The sequence below is a fragment of the Candoia aspera genome, chromosome 13 (assembly GCF_035149785.1).
Source record: "Candoia aspera isolate rCanAsp1 chromosome 13, rCanAsp1.hap2, whole genome shotgun sequence".
Lineage (NCBI taxonomy): Eukaryota > Metazoa > Chordata > Lepidosauria > Squamata > Boidae > Candoia > Candoia aspera.
The window spans coordinates 9,071,276-9,086,248 of record NC_086165.1 but is presented as its reverse complement, the minus strand read 5'-3'; positions in this window follow the sequence as shown (position 1 = coordinate 9,086,248).

Here is a 14,973-nt window from a genome sequence, read left to right as displayed (position 1 = left end):
ACATTGGGAGTGTATTTTGATAGGACCTACAAAGTGCTCTGTAGATATATTGCTGGCTTTGGATAATGCAGACAAGGCTCTGAAAACAAGTACTATATCCAGATACAGTATTATTTAGCTCTCTGCACAATCTGTTTGAAATACAGACAGACAAGACAGAAAATAATAATAGGACCTGCCCCTATTATTCTGCTATTCCAAGGAACCTTAAAAAGGAGGCATTCCTGAAAGTTTTCCAATGTTCAAGAAAGTAAGCATGATGCAACATTTCCCATCTTTTCTTGGTCCACGTGCTTGCAGGAGTTACTAAAACAGAAGATTTTGTTCTGGATATTGATCAAATAAAACACAATTCGAAAAACTCGATGCCACAAAACAACTGCCGTCTGTAATACATCTTGCCCAACTGCAATGGTGATGCTGCGGGATTTGGGGAAAGCTGGAAAGTTGTTAAGAAGTGGGAAGAAAACCTTTAATACTTTTTAAAACGGTACCTGCTGACCCATTGCAAGGATATTTACAGCACAATCTTCTCATTTGTTTAACAAAAGGCAGTGTCTTCTGCCACAAAGTCTGGGAGACTTGCTGAAATACAGCGACCACAATATATTAGTTTTTTCTTAAAGAAACAAGCTTATTGAAATATTGCATACTGTCCTGCAGCTTTTTATCCCATTAGAACCATAAATCCTGTTTTCAATTAACAGCCTCTATTTATTTATTTTGACAGGGCTAGTGAAATCATTAATGTTCATTTGCATAATTGGCTGCAGGGCTATTGAACGAGGGAGATAGCTGTGCTAAGATTCACAACCTCAAATGCCCTACAACAGAAGTGAGTATCATTCTTTCTGCTGATGGCCACATTCTTTTGAGAATTATAAGGAAGGACTGGGGGTCAGGGATGGGTGGGGCTTGAACAAGCACTGGCTAGGCCCAGAACCAAAAGTGGGCAGGATCATCCATTCTCCCCTGTGCTACTTTCATCTCTCTGGTCATGACTTTCCCCCTATTTCATTTTCTTTTTCCCTCTTATCCTCTGCTCAACTGGGGAGAGACATTTTCCTCTTGATGGAAGTTCAAACTAATTTTCAGGAGTGTGTGTGCAAGTCAGTCAAGGTCTGCATCAGCCCTGCAAAGTGGAGCAGATCAGGAAATGATTCCCACAGGAAAACTTGAACTAAACTTTACTGGGATAGGCTATAGCAACAAAATCTTGCAAGTCTCACCCACTTGGGTCCCATTGAGCCAGGGAGGAGTCAGTCTGAGCCCCTTTCTAATACCACCTCCATTCCCAAGGCTTAAGGAAGGCTTCTGCTCATATTGACTCTGTACTGGCTTCTGAATATTCCCTTCCAGGCCATCTCCATGGCTTTCCAGGGTTTGATTTAAAATTGAGATTCAAAAGATACAGGACAGGATTAGAAGTTGAGAAGGGCAACAAGATTCAGTTCAAACTCAGTTATGATTTCACTCAATAAAAGTTTCGACTACAGACTATCATGGGAAAGCTTAAAAAGATTGCATTGGTTTCATTGTTTTAGGATTTGGGGGAGATGATTTATTTTGGAGAGGTTGTGAGGAGACTGCAAAGGGGAGTGGACAGATCTACCTAAACAAATTCTAGCAGAAGAGTGAGAGTTAAAACAGTAGAGAAGGATTTTTCCAAACACACTGATAAGGTTACTGGAGATGATAAAACTCATTATCTAGCCACTCATATCAGTATCAGAGAGACCATCATATCACACAACGTTCCCCAACTTTGTCAGTATATTGAAGGAAGTAGCTGAAATAATGTTTGAGACTTTGCAAAGCCAGAGTGTCTCTGAATTGCTTTCAAGTCTCTCCAAAATGATTGGAAGGCATTTGATTTAATTTAACACTGCCCACTGCCTTGGAGATTTGCTAAGATGATCTGATTTTGGGCTGGGGAAAATATCACTGAATCTCCTCCCAATTGAATCAGCCCTTGAAAGTTTCACAGAGCCCTACAGATCACTTGCATACATGTGTATCCTTTCTTGACTTTTGAAATTGGACTGAAGTCATATATGGCCCAAACCTGACATGTACCCTGCCCTTGCACTAAAACATGCTTGCTTCTCTAGCAGAGAACCTCAAAAACCAAACACACCTTACTTCAAAACTCTTAATAACTCCACTCTTTTTTAAATTAAGGAATGATTCAGTGATTAGATGTATGATTAGATGTTTGGTTGACCACCCATGTTCCTGGGTGGTCAACCAAACTATCTAACTTAAATATATAACATAGCAGTTTTCCCTAAATGTGTCTTTGTGGACTCTGAAATCCTCTCCAAAGGCCTTTCCCTAGCCAGGGTTTTTAAATCATGGTTTGTTGAACAAGACTGCTTCAACACAATGCTAAGACCAAACAGCTGGGTTTATATAACATGCAAAGCTAAAAATAAGCAAACTCTGTACAACCTTGCCGGATGTGTAAATTTGTGTTGGAGCACCACTAGGACAGGTATGATAAATGACTTCTGCGGTTTCTATTTTTTGGGGCCTTTTCATGTGCTCTATTCCTCCTCCACTGTTCATATTTCCATAGTGACTAGAATGCTTCATTATGTTTATACAGTATTTTTAATTTATTTTATAACTTCTTTGTTATTTGGGACAACATATTATGTTGCATGTCAAAATGTTCCTTGATGTTTTGATAAATGGCAGCTTCCTATGATGCTGTTCATTGTAAGCCATTGGCTGCATCTATCTACAGTCCTTGGGTTAGCACTGAAAGTGCAATGGCCTTCTCAGAGCCTGGGAAAGAGGATGGTGGTTTGCCAAATATTACAAGTTCAGAATATCTGCACATCTGCTGAACATCTGCACTTCTGAACACCAGCAAAACCATTAGCCATCTCTGCAGTGCATCAATGGGTGGTTAGAAAGAGAATCAAGAAACCTCTGCCCTTACAAACTTAGAGATTTGGTGCTAAACATATTAAGTTGCCAATATTTCTCTAACCTAATCTGTTTCCCCTTTCAATAAATCTGGTTAAAGAAAACTGTTGCTTTGTGTGTGTGTGTATAAGCAGCTGTTACAACCTGATCACTGATCGTTCTTGACTTAAAACATAGACCAGACAATCATACTGAGGTTCTATTAGGGACAGATCTTGCTTTCAAAATGGAGCAATGGAGCAATACTATGCTTTACCATAGAAATATGGGCATACTTTTAAAATGTTTATTCTTTTTCATAAGCTATATCAAGTGGTTTTGGAAAAACAACCTAAGTTCATTTTAAATAACTTAACATCATTTCAAGATAGATCACAGGGCAAAATGCCAGGGCATTTGCCAAAGACCTTTGGGGTGGGGGGAATAAGCACAGCTTATTTCATCTATTATATCTTAACTTACAGCTGCCAAGAAGTTTAACATGCTTCTGTTTTATGAAAAATCACTAACAGTGATAGGAAAACAATGTTTGTATCTCCAACATGTCATGGCTATAATTGACATTTACATATTCCAAGTCTGTTTGAAAGGACAACAAATTTTGCAGTTGGCTTTTCAATTCGGCTTTTTCCCTCCCAAGTTGTGGGGGGGGGGGCGGAGAGAACTAGAAATCTACACACATTGCACATTTGAGGATGTTTCAGATATTCACCATTTCCCTTGCAGGAAATTTACAGCACAGAGAGAGACAGAAAGTGAAAATGATCAGATGCAGTTTTAAGGACATATTCACCATATCAGAATTCTGGGGCCACATTGCATTCAAAAATGCAACTCTTAGGAAAAGTTACAACGGTCAAGGAAATATATTTACAAAATGCATATGCAATAGCTTGCTTGCTTGCTTGCTTTAACCATTCAGTCATGTCTGGCTGTTGGTGACAATAGCAAGAAAACACAAAAATTCTTGCAAAAGCAGGAAAACACAAAACACAATGTTTGCTGTGCAATTTTTCAAAACGGCAGGTCAGTGCAGAAATTGGTTGGAACAGGTGAATAAAATACATGCCAAAATGAGATAAATGCTGGCCTGCAATGCAGTCCGATCCAAAACCTCCCCAGAGTTTCTGCAAAGCTCTATGGAACTAATTTCTAGGTGATAGCACAGAGAATTGTGAAAACACAACTTCTACAAAACGATGAGTGCAGTGTGGCGATGGCGGTGTTGGATTAGGACCAGTGAAGCCCAGGTTCAAATCCATCCTCAGCCATGGAAATTCACTGGGTGATTCCTGGGCCAGACATAGCTCAATCAACCTCAGAAGCCTGTAGCTGTAACGGGAGAATTAGAAGAACGGATGTTGGATACATTTCCTTCTGCTTCTGGAAGAGAGGCAGGATATTAATCTAACATACGAATAAATCAAAACAGTCTTTTGATTGCAGCAGATATTTTCCTTTGGAAGAAGTCACTGGTATAATTTGAAATTCTTCTGGCATAGCTGAATAGACAGATTATTCTTGATTTCTACGTTAGAAGCAAAAAAAGAAAAGATTTTAAAAATGCGATACTGAACGACGCAGAGAAGAAAGATAATTACAGCCATCTTTGAGCACCCAGAAGGAATCGTCACTGGCTTCTCTCTCCTGCTTCTGTGTGTGCAATTCACTTGACAAAGCCAATGTTATGGAAAGGTCACCCTGTCTCCCCCTCCCTCTTCCAAATGATCTTTCTGATTAACTTGAAATAACGAGACACATGCCAAGCGCCCATTGCGGAACAGCGCCAAGCACGGCTGTCATTGTTTCAACCAAAATTTCCAGGTCACACTAAACAGAGCAATCAAACAGCCAGGATAGTTTCCTGTCCTGGACATTGTCAAGAGGAAGAAGTGATTTTACTGACAACATTGATCAGGAAGACAGTCTTATTAAATTTCAGGCAAGATGTTTTCTCTCCCGCCTCTTTTTTTTTTTTTTTACCTGACTAAATATTCTTCCCAGGGATTTCCATGGAAGAAATAAATGCAGCTCCTTAAAAGTAACCCAGTCTACCATGAAGCCTTCTGCTGTGTTTAAACGTTTCTTTTCATACCAAATTTCCATTCTGTTTTTCTGTCTGGAAGCTCCAAGTGGTTTAATGGCATCTCCTGTTTTGATCTATGAACTCATTCAGATGATCGTATCTCAGCAGCTTCATGGAATTACAGTATGTAGCTGGTTTAGGTGAACATACATGTCACCCATACAACATGCTACACCACAATTTGTTTAGCTATGGCTTTATTGATTAAGCCACCACTGAGTGGATTCACACAACATGCTAAAAGTCATAAAGCATGGTTTGCAAACCACAGTGGTTTGCTAGGTATTTACACCAATATGAAGCCAAACAAACCATGTTTTGAAACCTAGTACACAGAACATTTCTGGTCACAAAAATGAGAGTGAATATCTATTAAGTGAGTATTCAGCAAGTCCAGTATGTGTAATGGTCTGTGGGAATGCCCTTGGGAGACAGGAGGAAGAGCTGCAGACTGGACAATGGTCAGATAAGAGGCAGCTGAGCCCGTAGAAGAAATGGGGGTGTGGCAAACATCTCAGAAGGGACCCTCCCTAATTTCTTGGGCAGTAAAGGCGAGGGCAGGGGGAGAGATGTACTTTCAGACTTGCAAGATTGATGTCAGCCTTGCAAGATAGTCCAGACAGGAAGCAGGCCCAGATGAACTAATTTCTATGTTATTGTAAGGTTACATTAACAAAATCTTGCAAGGCATCTCACTTGGTGCCTTCCAGATGTTTTGGACTTCAACTCCCATCAATTCCAAAGCTTCCAACCAAGTTAGGGAAATTGTGATACGATAAAAAAAATGCCATCACAAGTTGTCTTAAATTTGGAAGAAAAAAAAACATGGGAACAGAGTAATAGAAAATCCCATCTAGTGTAATATTGTTTATACCAGCAGGTATTTCTTCAGAAGGTCTGATCAGAATCTTTGTCTTACCTGGAGATACAATGAATTGAAACTGGAGCCTTCTGGATCAGGAGTGGGGCACATCTGTGGTTCTCCAGATATTGCTGAATTTTAACTCCCAGAAGTCTCTGAAGCATGATCAAAGAGAGGGATGCTGGATTTTGGTGTTCAGAAACATCTGGAGGGGCACAGGTCCTCAAACCGTGTTCTAGATGCAAAGCTCTATCTTTGGATTATGATCAAGGGCCAGGTCACTGGGACTTTACTGGGTCTTATTATACCACTGAAATGGTGTCCCTATTTTCAAGCAACTCCCCACCCCCACCCCTTCATCCAAAGAGCTAAGCTGCAGACATGTTTGTGAGTGGCATTTCCATACTTTACATTCAGTCAGCAACTTATAATAAAGCTGATTTAGAGACATGGAATAATCATCCATCAATCAGAGGAGTATTTTTGATGCTTCTGAGTTAATGATCACACCAGCTACCCTCCATTTCATTCACCCTGTTGCAACTGTGGGTGGAGGAGGATACAGTACATGTGCATGCACGCACACACCCATACAATCATGCACAAGGAATAAATAATTCATAGATCTTTAACCTCTCAGCTCCTGGAAAGCATCCACAGTGGCTCTAAACAGCTCTCAAGATCTAGATGAGGAATTCCGGCTATCATTTATTTAACACATACTGTATATTGCCACAGCCCGAGGAGGAAAACTTTAGGAGTAATGTCAACAGACAAAGGATCATACTTAGAGTCATCCACCTCTTTCTCCCTGAGGCAAAAGACAGTGTGAATTCATTCAGGTCCACTCTATTATTCATGGCAAGAACTGCCGATCACAGCTGCAGTATGAAGTGAAGTTGCTCTGAATAAGGGGTTGGAAATATCATGAAATTAAACTGCTGGTTATTAGCCAAGGTTTCAAGGATTCTCATTTGAAAGCACCTGAAGCCAACTTTAAAAAAAAAAAAATGCAGAAAGCCATACTGAACCCTTGATGGAGCATTTAGAAAAGCACCCCTTATGTCTCCAATGAAGAGTAACATGTTACACGTCTGCTTTGATAAAATGGAAGCATGTAGAAAACAGCAGCAAAAATAGGGTTATGATAGCTAGGAGGAGATTTCGGTCACATTAGCACTGGACGGGGGCAACTTACAGCACGTGGATGCAAATTGCAGCAAGCTACATACTGTAGTCTAGCCATTGCTTTTCAATCATAGGTCATTGAATAAACCACAGTTGTCTGAGTTCATCCAATATACAAAATGATCAGCCAAGATTTATAAGTTGAGTTACAATGGTTGAATTCATTTAATGTGTCAAACCAAACCAAACCACGTGATGGCTTTGCACAATATGTAAGGTCATCCATTTGCCCAACTACTTACACTTGAAGAGTGTTCATCCAAATGTTGAGTCATTAACTGCTTCCTTGCAATTTCCATGCTGTCATTTCACATCTTGCTTTCCAGAGGAAAAGAAAACAACTGTCTCATTTTCCAGAGTAAACATATCCATTCAGCCATTCTACGTAACACAGTTTCCAGACTTACTTTATTTCGGTTGTCCTGTTCCAGACATTCTCCAACTGGGCAAGCTATGGTCCTCCAGAAGCAACTGTTAACATTCACACTTGGCTGGATAAATGGTTGACAGCAACAGATGTTCTTGCTCAGCAACATCTGGAAGCTCACAAATTCTACCTCCCAGTCTAGTTTTTCAATGAATCCTTCTGAAAATGTTCTGAATCAGGACAATATTGAACTGCTGAATCAGAAGGAATATTTTGTTGACTCTCCCAATCACCCCACCTTTCTGATCTTTTGTACCTAACATAATTGAGGACCAATGTCCAACTCATGTACCCTCATTCAAAGGGACAGAGAAGCAGCCTTCAATCCAGATCATAGCCTCCACCAGTTTCCTCCTGGAAACCACAGTTTGATCCCTGAAGGTGCTGTTTGCTGGACTTGCATGGATAAACAAGACACTGGGGGATTTCCAGTATTTCCAGGGGGACCCAATCCAAAAAGGGAGCACGTTCTTTAAATCAAGAGCAGCCATTCTGAATGCTTCATGAACAAAATAGCAAATAGTTTGGGCCTGAGAGATGACAAATTCAAAGTATCAAGAGTAGCATTTCTTTTCTTTAGACCAGTGTTTCTCAGTCTTAGCAACTTTAAGATGTCTGGACTGCAACTCCCAGAATGCTGGCTAGGGAATTCTGGGAGTTGCAGCCCAGACATCTTAAAGTTGCTAAGGTTGAGAAACACTGCTTTAGACTGTAACATTCTGAAATGTTTAATAGACAAGGGCAAGGGTTGTGACAGGAAGAGGCATTTGAAAGGGCATCACACAATAATGTTTTTTTAGAATAGTATTCCTCAATCCAGAATGCCCAGTTCCCCAGCCTACCAAAAGACCAAGCTGGCTGGAAATGCCAAGAATTGCAGTCCTAACCCCCAGGATGGGGGCAACTGTTTTAGGGGAACACATCTCATGTTGGGAGAGACCATTCTTTCCTAACAAACATACCGCTGGTTAAAAACTTTATTCAAATTATGTACATAATTAAGAACCCTTCTGATCCACTGGATAAATGCATTACTTAATTATACGAAGTACTTAAGTGACAAATTTTCTCAGCCTACTATGTGTTCATCTATTATGCAATGTGTCCATGCCCAAAAACATTTTTAATAAAACATTAAAGGAACAACTGAAGGTGGTGAAAAGGGAATAAATAACATCCAACCCTAGAATATTGCAGCTGAGGGGGTTTTGTTTTGTATTTAGTGTGGTCTGGATTCTTTTTCACTATCCCTAACTGCACTCAGGTATCACAATTTTATTTTTTATGGTTAATTGCCTGGATCAAGTCGGTAGCTCGAACAAGATGTAAACAGGGGTATCACTGACGCATTTTTGTTGTTTATTCATTTAGTCGCTTCCGACTCTTCTTGACTTCATGGACCAGCCCACGCCAGAACTTCCTGTCGGTCGTCAACACCCCCAGCTCCCCCAGGGACGAATCCGTCACCTCTAGAATATCATCCATCCATCTTGCCCTTGGTCGGCCCCTCTTCCTTTTGCCTTCCACTCTCCCTAGCATCAGCATCTTCTCCAGGGTGTCCTGTCTTCTCATGATGTGGCCAAAGTATTTCAGTTTTGCCTTTAATATCATTCCCTCAAGTGAGCAGTCTGCCTTGATTTCCTGGAGGATGGACTGGTTTGATCTTCTTGCAGTCCAAGGCACTCTCAGAATTTTCCTCCAACACCACAGTTCAAAAGCATCGATCTTCCTTCTCTCAGCCTTCCTTATGGTCCAGCTCTCGCAGCCATATGTTACTACGGGGAACACCATTGCTTTAACTATGCGGGCCTTTGTTGTCAGTGTGATGTCTCTGCTCTTAACTATTTTATCGAGATTTGTCATTGCTCTTCTCCCAAGGATTAAGCGTCTTCTGATTTCCTGACTGCAGTCAGCATCTGCAGTAATCTTCGCACCTAGGAATACAAAGTCTTTCACTGCTTCTACATTTTCTCCCTCTATTTGCCAGTTATCAATCAAGCTGGTTGCCATAATCTTGGTTTTTTTGAGGTTTAGCTGCAAGCCAGCTTTTGCACTTTCTTCTTTCACCTTCATCATAAGGCTCCTCAGTTCCTCTTCGCTTTCAGCCATCAAAGTGGTATCATCTGCATATCTGAGATTGTTAATGTTTCTTCCAGAGATTTTAACTCCAGTCTTGGATTCCTCAAGCCCAGCTTGTCGCATGATGTGTTCTGCATACAAGTTGAATAGGTAGGGTGAGAGTATACAGCCCTGCCGTACTCCTTTCCCAATCTTAAACCAGTCCGTTGTTCCATGGTCTGTTCTTACTGTTGCTACTTGGTCGTTATACAGATTCTTCAGGAGGCATACAAGATGACTTGGTATCCCCATACTACTAAGAACTTGCCACAATTTGTTATGGTCCACACAGTCAAAGGCTTTAGAATAGTCAATAAAACAGAAATAGATGTTTTTCTGAAACTCCCTGGCTTTTTCCATTATCCATCGGATATTGGCAATTTGGTCTCTAGTTCCTCTGCCTTTTCTAAAGCCAGCTTGTACATCTGGCAATTCTCGCTCCATGAACTGCTGAAGTCTACCTTGCAGGATCTTGAGCATTACCTTACTGGCATGTGAAATGAGTGCCACTGTTCGATAGTTTGAACATTCTTTAGTGTTTCCCTTTTTTGGTATGGGGATATAAGTTGATTTTTTCCAATCTGATGGCCATTCTTGTGTTTTCCAAATTTGCTGGCATATAGCATGCATTACCTTGACAGCATCATCTCGCAAGATTTTGAACAGTTCAGCTGGGATGCTGTCGTCTCCTGCTGCCTTGTTATTAGCAATGCTTCTTAAGGCCCACTCAACCTCACTCTTCACGATGTCTGGCTCTAGCTCACTGACCACACCGTCAAAGCTATCCCCGATATTGTTATCCTTCCTATACAGGTCTTCTGTATATTCTTGCCACCTTTTCTTGATCTCTTCTTCTTCTGTTAGGTCCTTGCCATCTTTGTTTTTGATCATACCCATTTTGGCCTGGAATTTACCTCCAATGTTTCGAATTTTCTGGAAGAGGTCTCTTGTCCTTCCTATTCTATTGTCTTCTTCCACTTCCGCGCATTGCTTGTTTAAAAATAATTCCTTATCTCTTCTGGCTAACCTCTGGAATTTTGCATTTAATTGGGCATATCTCCCCCTATCACTGTTGCCTTTTGCTTTCCTTCTTTCTTGGGCTACTTCTAGTGTCTCAGCAGACAGCCATTTTGCCTTCTTGGTTTTCTCTTTCTTTGGGATGTATTTTGTTGCCGCCTCCTGAACAATGCTGCGAACTTCTGTCCAGAGTTCTTCTGGGACCTTATCTACTAAGTCCAGTCCCTTAAATCTATTCTTCACCTCCACTGCATATTCCTTAGGAATATTAGTGAGCTCATATCTAGCTGATCTGTGGGTCTTCCCTAATCTCTTTAGTCTGATCCTAAATTGTGCAAGAAGAAGTTCGTGATCTGAACTACAGTCAGCTCCAGGTCTTGTTTTTACCGACTGTACAGATGTCCGCCACCTTTGGCTGCAAAGGATGTAGTCAATCTGATTTCGGTGTTGTCCATCTGGTGAAGTCCATGTATAAAGCCGTCTCTTAGGTTGTTGGAAGAGAGTGTTTGTTATGCAGAGTGAATTGTCTTGGCAAAATTCTATCAGCCTATGTCCTGCTTCGTTTTGTTCTTCCAGGCCATACTTGCCTGTAATTCCAGGTATCATTTGTCTGCCCACCTTAGCATTCCAGTCTCCCATGATGAAAATAACATTTCTTTTAGGTGTGTTGTCCAGTAGGTGCTGCAGATCCTCATAGAACTGCTCTACTTCAGCTTCTTCAGCATTTGTGGTTGGGGCGTATATTTGGATCACTGTGATGTTAGATGGCTTGCCCTGAATTCGAATTGAGATCATTCTGTCGTTTTTTGGGTTGTATCCAAGCACTGCTTTAGCCACTTTACTATTAATTATGAAGGCTACTCCATTTCTTCTGTGGTCCTCTTGTCCACAGTAGTAGATCTGGTGGTCATTTGATGTGAAGTGGCCCATTCCAGTCCATTTCAGTTCACTGATGCCCAAAAGGTCTATCTTTAATCTTGACATCTCACCAATAACCACATCCAATTTGCCCTGGCTCATAGATCTTACATTCCAGGTTCCAATGGTGTGTTGATCCTTAGAACATCGGATTCGCCGTTCACCACCAGCACCGTCGGCTGCTAGCCGTCCTTTCGGCTTTGAGCTAGCTGCGTCATCACGTCTGGGGCTAGTTGAACTCATCCTCTGTTCCTCCCCAGTAGCATTTTGACCATCTTCCGACCTGGGGGTCTCATCTTCCGATGGTATACCGACATATCTCTGGTTGTACTGATCCATTTAGTTTTCATGGCAAGAATACTGGGGTGGGTTGCCATTACCTTCCCCAGGGATCGCATTTAGTCTGACCTCTCTGTCATGACCTTCCCGTCTTGGGTGGCCCTTCACGGTTTAGCTCATGGCATCATTGAGGTGCTCAAGCTCCAGCACCACGACAAGGTAATGATCCTTTGCTGAAGCACTGACACATTGGCTAAAAGAAATCCCATGGGTTATTTCTCTTCTCTCCTCACACTGTCAATCCAAAAAAAAAAAAAAATCCTATTTAGACATAAAATCATCATGAGGCTCCATCTCTGTTTTCCCTTTTGCAAAGTGACAAGGATATTAGTCTTCTATAAAGCCTTTTTAGCCATACAATTAAGTTGTATTCATTTCATTTTGATAACAGTTTGACTTAAGTCGAGCAAAGTACGGGGAATTAATATGGATGTTCAATCAAAGCTCACTAAAATAACTATTTTCTCCCACACAATGGTGCTGCAAAATTATCTTCCATTATCAAAAAGGTTCCTGAAAGCAGCTGTGATTAAAACAGGGGAATACCTGAATTAATTTGCACCTAATATGCAAAGTGCTTGATAAATGTTTTGGTAATATTTTATGGCTTCAATCCTTCCCCTTCTCTGTTTTTGCAGTATCTGATATCTGCTGTATCAGGAAACGTGAGGCTGGCAACAGATTGCAAATACGGGGAGGGTAAAGCAAGTCTGAATCTTAAGAAAATTAGTTGCACAAACACAAAACAAGCAAAACCACTCCATAACGTGTAAAGATGTTACTCTTGGATCTTAAAAGAAATAGTCTGTTGCTAGGTTTTCCTCCCAGGCTGTGACTTCTCTTCTAAAATCAGATCACAAAAAAGTATATGGAAATCTGCATTCACCTAACAAGGGTAATTTTTATACAGTGTCCCTACTGCATACTGTACATTTTTGATAAGCAACTTTTTCTCAACCAGTCCCCCCAATACTGACATTTTATGCATGCTTTCACTAAATGCAGAATTTGGTTTGCATCTTGTGAACTGGGAAGTATGATCCAATACTCTTAAAAGTGTGGAATTCAACTGACATGTGCAATTTCAGTTTGGGTACACAGCTGTCTAGATATACTGACCTCCTCCACCAGTCAGAGTAGCTGAATGCCACCTGGCTGAGGATTATGGGAAATACCTCTTCAGGGCTAAGTAAATGCTTAAATTAATATTTAAGTTGGAGAGGTATGTATCACCTAAGTTTGCTTAAAAGTCAGAAGAACCACCACCCCTCTCCTTAGCATTAATAAATATACTTTATCTTAAATAATTATAGCCGGGGGTGTGGTGGCTCAGTGTTTAGGATACCAAGCTTGTCAACTGGAAGGTTGCAAGTTTAGCAGTTTGAGACCCAAGTGCCGCATGATGGAGTGAGCTCCTGCACTCGCCCCAGCTCTTGCCAACCTAGCAATTTGAAAGCATGCAAACACGAGTAGATAAATGGGTACCACTTCGATGGGAAGGTAACAGCGTTCTGTGACTGTCATGCTGGCCACATGACTGCGGAAGCGTCTTTGGACAATGCTGGCTCGTCGGCCATGAAACGGAGACGGGCACCGCCCCCTAGTGTTGGACTTGACTAAATGGGAACCTTTCCCTTTACCTACCAGTGAGCCAGGATAAATAGCAGTCACCAAAAGCAAAGCTTAGTTATATACCGTATCAGAGTTTAGTTGGCTGTGTCTGGGCATAATACATGTTTTTAACCGATTAGCATCCTTTTCCATACGAAGCAAACCAAAGTGATTCCTGATTTCCAGGCAAGCCTCTTCATTGACCCAACCTGAATTCTTTCAGACACTATAGTCCACGGTTAGACCACCTGATGTCTACAGCATATTTTGGCTTAGAACTATAGCAATGGTCAGAAGCTTCCTCACCCCTTCCTCGGAAGGATTTTCTTTTCTGTTACAATATACTGTAAGCCCAAGTTGAAGAACTCAGTCAGATCAACTTTGTGTAGAGGTATCCTCCAGTCCTTTTGGACTACCACTCTCACAGTTCTCTTCCTCTGGCCATGCTGGCTGGGGCTGAGGAACACTGAAATCTCAAATGCCTGGAGGACATTAGGTCCCAGAACCTCTTCCACTGTGCTTCTGCTCCAGTCAAAAGCCAACCTCCATGTCACTTCTTTAAAATCAAATAACGTGACTCCCCCAAATTGTCCACGGCTTGGTTCTAAGAGAAAGTAAAATAATGGAGTAATTTCTCAAAGTGTTAGACACATTCCTGTACAGTGATATCACACCATACTTAACTTAGGGTCTTTATTTTGAACTTCTGTGAAAAAAAGGCTTTAAATTAGGGCAGGTTTTTCACAGAAGACATTGTCTTTCCCTGGCTTGAACTTGCAACTGTCCATGACTGAGAAAAGTTAATTTCTTCCATTGTAACTGCCTCTATGCAGCCATTGCAGCACAAATTACTTCCATCTTGCAGATGACAAACCAGTTTCAATAAATATTTTAAAATTTAAGCAACAAAAGTTAGACACACCTTACATACCAAAGTCAAAATTATGTATGTATATAAAGCAACTGGTGACATTTTGTGATGTTATACAAGTGAGAACAAAATGAACGATATTTTCTTATGCTATAATTAGTCTGCAGCTGAATCTTCTCAGCTAGGTTAATTAACATCCAACACATTTCACTATTCAAATAAGTTGAATCTGAATAGAAATCTGTTTTGATTCTGTTAAATCTGAGAAAGCTTTGCATTTACCAAACAAGAGTCTCTCTCTACCTGGGTCTCTCTACCTGGAGACCTTATTTATTTATTTTTATTTATTTTATATCCTGCCTTTATTTTTTTTATAAATAAGGCAGTGAACGTACTGAATACTCCCTCCTCCTCCTATTTTCCCCACAACAACAACCCTGTGAGGTGAGTTGGGCTGAGCAAGAGGGACTGGCCCAAGGTCTCCCAGCTGGCTTTCATGCCTAAGGCGGGACTAGAACTCTCCTACTACGCCTGATTGGCTCTTGGGCTGAGCGAGAGGGACTGGCCCAAGGTCTCCCAGCTGGCTTTCATGCCTAAGGCGG